Genomic DNA, 8,033 nt, shown 5'->3' with positions numbered 1-8,033 from the left:
CTCAAAGGGAGGTGCAGGTCCAAACCTGGCCTTGGATAGGAAATATGTTCATTCCTTTTCTAACTGCTTGTGGGGCCTTGTTGACAACAAGGGGTTGGCGATGCTCATGTGGCCGTTTGTGCAGTCTAGCACAAACAGGCATGTCTGTGCGTCAGATGTAGGAAAGTTCATCAGTAACTTGCCAAAGCTTGATCATTGACCGTGGCCTCTCCTGTTCCTCACCCAGCATACGATCGCTATCATATAAGAGAAATATTCTTCTGTATGGTGTGGTGGTGTATGGTCTTCTTAAAATTTCACACCAAGACGTAAGAAAGGACAATTCAGTACTGTGTCATGGTTCTCTCTGCCTTCTCAACAAGGGCTAAACCTTTATACATTACAAACTGGCTTTGGACAGGGCATTTTTAGATCCCCCTGTACTCACTTCTGGTGGGGCCTTAGTGAAACAGTCTAGGTTGCTCTTGTGGCTGTTTGTGATTTTTAACATTCATTGAAGACCTGATTTGTATCCCACTAATATGGTTTGAGTATCTGTACATCACAGGTGGAAAAGTTTGTTAGTAACTTACCAATGGTGGGTGTTTTTTTTTTTCCCCAGGAATTCTAGTTTCTTCCATCCATACTACGATATCTCTGCCAGTTTATAAGTGAATTTTCTTCAGTAATTGGTATTAAACAACAATCAAATAAGTACTCATTACAACCCTGCTGTTAAATATAGACCAGCATCTCTTGTTCGATCATGCTAACACCTTACACAAAGAATAGGTGCAAAAAGGATATACATGTACATGTAAGTGAGTGAGTGAGTGCTTGGGGTTTAACGTCGTACTCAACAATTTTTCAGTCATATGACGACGAAGGAATCATTAGGGTGCATGCACGTGTAATTGTGCCTCCTTGTTGCAGGACGGATTTCCACCACTCTTTTATTTAGTGCTGCATCACTGAGACGCCTTACCGAAGGCAAGTAAGCCGCCCCGCCCGAGCCATTATACTGATACGGGTCAACCAGTCGTTTCACTATCCCCTTCATGCTGAACGCCAAGCGAGGAAGTTACAACTTCCTCTTTTAAAGTCTTAGGTGTGACTCGACCAAGGATTGATCCTGGATCTACCGGTCCCGAAGCGGACGCTCTACCAACTGTGCTATCCGGGCCGGTTCCATGTACATGTAGGGTGCAAGGTCATGCAGATAATGCGGTCACCAAAACAGTATTCAGGCATCCAGGTAACACCCAACCGACACAGTATTCATGCATCCAGGTAACACCCAACCGACACGGTATTCATGCATGCATATAACACCCAACCAGCACAGTATTCATGCATGCAGGTAACACCCAACCGACACAATATTCATAAATCCAGCTAACACCCAACCAGCACAGTATTCATGCATCTGTGTAATGCCCAACTGACACAGTATTCATGCACCCATGTAACACCCAACCAGCACAGTATTCATGCATCGAGGTAACACCCAACTGACACAGTATTCATGCATCCAGGCAACACCCAACCGACACAGTCTTCATACATCCAGGTAACACCCATCCAAAACAGTATTCATGCATCCATGTAACACCCCATCAGCACAGTATTCATGCATCCACATAACACCCAACCAGCACTGCTTTCATGCATCCAGGTAACACCCAACCAACATAATATTCATGCATCCATATAACACCCAACCAGCACTGCTTTTATGCATCCAGGTAAGCCGACATAATATTCATGCATCCATGTAACACCCAGCCGACACAGTATTCATGCATCCATGTAACACCCAACCAACACAGTACTCATGCATCCATGTAACACCCAACCAGCACAGTATTCATGCATCCATGCCACACCCCACTAATCGGCATCCGTGCCACACCCCACCAACACTATTCAGCATCCATGCCACACCCCACTAATCAGCATCCATGCCACACCCCATTAATCAGCATCCATGCCACACCCCACCAACACTATTCAGCATCCCTGCCACACCCCACTATTTGTCCAGGTGTTAAGTTGCAGTGCTGAATGCAAGATTCTAAACAAGCCTCACTTGTCAGATAATATTATCATAAATAATTATCCAGAATCACTGTAAGATACTTAACATAAGAACTTAGATGTACCAGAAACTGTAATACTGTAATTCTTCAGCCTTTTCGCATGTTTGTAAGGTGTTTCAAGCATATTCTGAAGGCATTATTCTGTGTAAAGGGATAAAAATCATAGTTTTGGGGAAGCCGGGAAAATTGGCCAATTCAACCAAAGTAGTTTGTCTTCAAAAGTCGAATTAAAAGTGTGAATAAATTGCACTGAAAGTTGCTCTTTCATATGCAAAAACGTTGAGGAATTAGGGTAATTGTCCAGGCTCAGTATGGTATCAAACTTCTCTGTTTTGGCTTTCACATTGCCTACAGATTCTTTCCGAAATGTTTCATGCCAGGAACTAAATGTAAAGGACATCAGACATGACCAGTATTTGCCCTACTAGTATTCACTTATGCTAACAGCACTAAAAGTGAGGAAGTATTTTATTATTTGATTGCGAATTATGCCACACTCAAGAAAATACTGTAGAATTTTCAGTGACCTGTACACAAGTCGCGGTTGGATGAAACATGTCCAAGAGTTGCTACGCCCGGAACCTGTTGCATGTGCTGCAAGACTGACTGCTTTATTGATTTATGAGAGTATATGCATATGGTTGTCAAACATACAAGTAAAAATATATACCAGTAGTCTGAACTAAAAAACATTAATGGCCAATTACATAACAGTCCAAACTTTCGAGTTTTCAAGACGGTATATTCGAATCCAGATTAGTGTGCAATATTCTTGTGTCAGTCTATGCAAGTGTATAAGTGCAAAAAAAGAGCACAGAGGGCACTCTATTTCTAATATCATTTTTTTGGCACACCAGAGTGCCGTTCCAAAGTCTCAAACAGCCATCTCGTGTTAAAGTTTTGCACTTAAAACCGCTTTATAGTGCGAGATCAAAATGAGGATTTCGATTCGAATACACCCTTTTGTGAGAAACCGGTTGCTGAAAGCAACAACACACAACAAAAACTTCACTGTCTTCAACAAATTTTATTAACTGTTAGAATGATTTAATTTCCAGGAAGCTGATACTATCTGTTGACAGACGAAAGCTGCCAGTGACAAACTGTTTCCCAGAAACCATGATGAGATCAATTTGTCTGATTTCTGTACATTTACGACCATTTCTAATCTCTGGAGTGACATATAACACAATTCATGTTTAACAGTGCAAAGGTGCTACTTCCAAATTTCTGCAAGAGTTATGAACTGAATGTACATGTGGATACTCCTTTAGATGAATGGAGTTACTTCCCTTGAAACAGTTGACATCGCAAGCTAATAACCAGAGGGCGGTTTCATGAAGCATACTTAGAGCTAAGTAGCCCTTAGCTAAGTGCACTTTATATCTCTATAACATATTTTGTCATGGTACTTGAACATGCATATCCACAATGATGTTTCAGTTAAAAGTTGCTTGTGTTTAAGTGACACCTATAAACTACAATGTGTTTACATTCACTTCACATCAATCAATGCCACTTCAAAAAATGGAGAATGACAGTGCATGAAAATGCCACCTCAGGATAGCAGTTAAAGCAAAGAAAACAATGGCTTGGTCAGGTCGACAAGAGCAATGACTCCCTTCCACAAACAGGAGAACAGGGTGTTCATACAGCCCATATCTATGGCAGACAACCCGATAGAATAAGTCAGCTGCTTCTACAATAGGAGAATGGACACATGCATAGTTTTGATACAAACCTGTCACTTACCCCATTTAAAACGAAACACTGAAAAATGCAATATATTGGTCTAAGTTGATCACTTTTTTTTTTTTCATGATGGCAGGTTTTGCTCAGTTTTAGTATCACATAGTATCTTCATGGAGAGGATGTCTGATGTGCGTAACACAGCATTGGGCACCACCCCCATGGGAGTCTTCAGATCAGTGACCTGAATGTGGGCAAAGTCAATGTCTACAGGAGCAAGGATGCCTTGTACTGCTGTGCGTTCATAAAGCTGGAACTGTACTGGGGCACCTTTCTGGGAGGTCAGGAGCCGTAAAAACCTCTCCCTCAGGAAAGTCCTCTGTTCTTGTTTATGGACCTGGTCATCATAGATATTTGATTCTGACATGACTGAAGTTTCTGAAAACAGGAAAGCAGATTTATTACAGTCAAAGCTTTGAAAACAAACTACAAGGTGTGAAAAGGTGAAGGTAGTAATACCAGACATGAAATCAGTGCTTTCAATTTATGAAACGTCTGATCATATCATTATTACCTCATCTAATAGGCGAGAACCCTTATCGGTACAGGTAAAAAAAGGTATCGGTACAAAAGTCCTATTATACCACATGACTTGTCAGAAATATTATGCAACTATTTTTGATTACATTCACTGTGGCATAGGCATCTGAAATATTTTCACAAAAAGTAGGTTAGAGTAGACAAACGAGAAACATGGAGAACTGAGCATTTGTGAACATAGGAAGTTCCTAAAGAAAACTGGTGTCACTTAAGTGTGCATCCAGAACTCAACAAGACAGGTAATTCATAACTAAACTTTATCAAAAGTTTCCTACCATTTTTGACAAGTCATATGGTACAACATGACTTTAGTAACAAAAGAATTCAATAATAATCAATAATTGATAAGAGAGAAAACTCCCTTATCAAATGGACGTGCCCACCAGTCCACACTGTAAGCAGGAATTAGCAGTTAAATCCTGAGTCAAGCCATACTTGCGCATGGAAATTAAGACTACAAAATCAGAAATCTTAAGGGCTTTCCAAGGCTTAAAAATCACTCAGCACAAAAGAATTAGCCAAGTACTGATCATCCCATGCCAGTATCCTGTCTCTTAGGCATCATTTCTGCTGCATTAGTTGACGGTGTTCCAATGAGGGAGTATTACAGAAGTTGTCATTTTGAGGTACCATTGTGGAATCACCAAAATAATGGTAAAGTGGTATTAAACGTGTGCAGATTTGATTCATTGATTTGTCTTTAATGCCATACTCAAGGATATTTCACTTGTATGATGTAACAGTCAGTTTTATGGGTGGAGGCCGAAACGGTTCGAGGTACCTGCGGTAAACCATATACCTTTAGCAAGTCAATGATGAACAACAGACTGGCTCCACAAGCTGCAATCTGTCGACAGCTTATTTTAACCAAGTCCCCTACAAAAAATGTGCAGGGGAATCTACATTCCCTGTTGAAGGCTGGGTTTGAACCCACACCTACTCATAGTTAGGAGTGGTGTACCTGACACACTGAGATACTGGCATATCGTGCTCTTGGCTGTGATTTTCTTGCATGTATGCCATTCAATCTTAAAAACTCAATTCAAAAAATTTCATAGGGGAAGTACATTTGAAAAACGCACCCATTTTCATTCTTTGACTGTTGTTCAACTCTGATCATTTGATTAGCTCAGTAAATATGGTGGCAATGAACAATAACATAAGGTTGAGGTGTAGAATAAAAATGAGATTAATATGGTCAAAGCCACACCCTTCTACACCTTATGATTAATAATTTGTCACTGTGTGAGTTATGACGATATTAGATAAAGAAAACCTCATGCAAGCAAATTTGAAGCAGGACCATGAAGTGAACAACTGAACTGCCCAAAGTCATGGACCAACGCCCTGTTTCACAAAGTCATTTTGGGCTTTACTCCAAATCTTTCCTTTTCATGACAAAGTAAAATATCTGAAACCTCGTACTTTGTTGAAATTTTACTATCACAGCCCAAAATTGCTTTGTGACACCGGCCCCAAGGTTGCTTCAGCAGGACATCACATAGGACAAGAACAGGTGGTAGGTGTGTTCCATCAAAGGTTGCTGACTAAGGCTGAGTCATCAGTATGTTGGGATCGACCATTTTACATCTATCGTCATTTGTAAATGAACAAACCTGAGCTCTTCACATTCAGCCGCTTTGTATTATGTTATTTCTCTTTTTTTCTTTCCTTAGCACCTAGCAGATTTCAGAAATGTCATTATTATGGGCATTTTAATTATGCAGATATAGTAAGAGCTAGGTTGTTAAGTCAGATACCTAGGCCAGTGTAGGCTGACCCAAGCAAAATTCAACAGCCTGCTTATTTTTAACTGTTGCTGTACAAATTTAACATTACTAGTTATAACTGTGCCCTGTAAGAAGTAATTCTCATTGCCACAATGCTTCCAGCTCTAGAGAAAGTTTTGGATGAAAGACTAGAACATGAAACCAGCACTATGAAACCAGCACTATGAAACCATACAGACACCTTTGGTTTATCATGGATGACATTTTTTGCTAGAACTCTATGTCCAAATATGTCCTCAGATTAAAATTATTGGGCCAGAAAAATCTTTACCTTCAAAATTAAAACCCTTTTTAAGCACCTTGATGAGCCATATCAAACAAACTCGTCAAATATGGCTTAAGATCACTGGACATGCCCAGCTTATAAAGGTAAAGAGAAACATACAAGTAAGTATCCACCATATTATCGATTCAGCTACTGTACATGCCTGTACAATGTTAATATTGCTATTAGTGCATCAGTTAATTTCTATAAAAGATTCTGGTACACTAGCAGTAAATGTACATCAACAATATAATTAGTCATGAATTAAATTCATTTGTTTACTTATTTTATTGGTGTTTTGCCCCATACTCAAGAACATTTCACTGGCATGTATATAATGGCGGCCAGCATTATATGGTGGGAGTAAACTGGCGGAGCGCGTTGCAAACCCACAACCATTCACAGGTTGCTGACATACCTTTCGAAGATTTAACCAGAATCTGAAATCAGGCCATCTCATTTCTAAGTTTCTCCTATTTTCCCTATCTCTCCCATGTTCATTTTGTCAGAATAGGGTGTCGCATAGACTCTGTGTCATGCCCTGGCTAAACCTGTGTCACTAAAGAGGAAGCCAGCCTAAGATTGAACTCAATGCGACCCGTTTTGTGAGAGGCTCCAGAGTCCTTGTGCTGTAGTAGCATGCTAACCACCTGACCACTGCTGCAATCCACACTTCCCCCCTGGTATCCGTAGTATATATGGTTTCAACTTAATAAATTATGACAGGTAAAATTCATATGGGGACTGAATCTCTTAACCATATAATCAAAACAGGATCAAACTGCTGATAGTGGCAACCTGTACTCTGAATGTGCTGGTACCAGTAAATGTTAATTAAACTGCTGGTTTGTTCAACACTGCTTTCTACAACAGGAATTGCCTGAAATGTACAAATGTATAAATGTACTTTGACAAAGAAATTTAATTCTATGATATATACAGTTCCCACAAACAGTTGGCAGTGTAATGTTTGAACTTCATATTAACTAACCTCGCTTCCAGAAGTCTTATTCATGGATTAAGTAGTTATTTCTGTTCACTTTTGCCAGAAAATTTTATTCAGTTAGATTGGGTGAATATTTTGGGGGAAGGAAAATTTTACAAACATAAATTATGCCTGCCGATGGTGGTGTCACTTATTCTTGCACTGCCTAATGACATGTCCCTAAATATCACTGATGTCATGCAAAAGTGTGCAGTTTTCGCAGCACTACATAGATAATGTGGATGCCCCTCCCACCTTTGCCTTCGCTAAATCTGCATGGCACCTCCACTCGGCATAATCTTTTGTCTCAAATTTCTTCAACTCGACACATTCACGCATATATTTGTCCTCTGCATTCGTCTATCTTTGTTCATCAGTAAGAAATGGTTCCATGTAAACCAGACGAGCAGCTGGCTGTCGACTTAATTTGTTCTACATAATGAAGCTGGAAATCACCACGGCGCAGTTTTGGCCATGGCAAATGACTCATCGGCAAAGTCCGTAAGTCACCATTCGTGCCTCATCGTAATTTCTGAAAAACAAATTCGTGTCAGCCAATCACATGGTACAGCGAACGCGTCATTATCCAATCAATGCGCTGATCGCACACCTCGTGGTCTTTTCCA

Source organism: Liolophura sinensis, chromosome 5 (genome assembly GCF_032854445.1).
Source record: "Liolophura sinensis isolate JHLJ2023 chromosome 5, CUHK_Ljap_v2, whole genome shotgun sequence".
Taxonomy (NCBI): domain Eukaryota; kingdom Metazoa; phylum Mollusca; class Polyplacophora; order Chitonida; family Chitonidae; genus Liolophura; species Liolophura sinensis.
Note: the sequence above shows the minus strand (reverse complement) of the source record.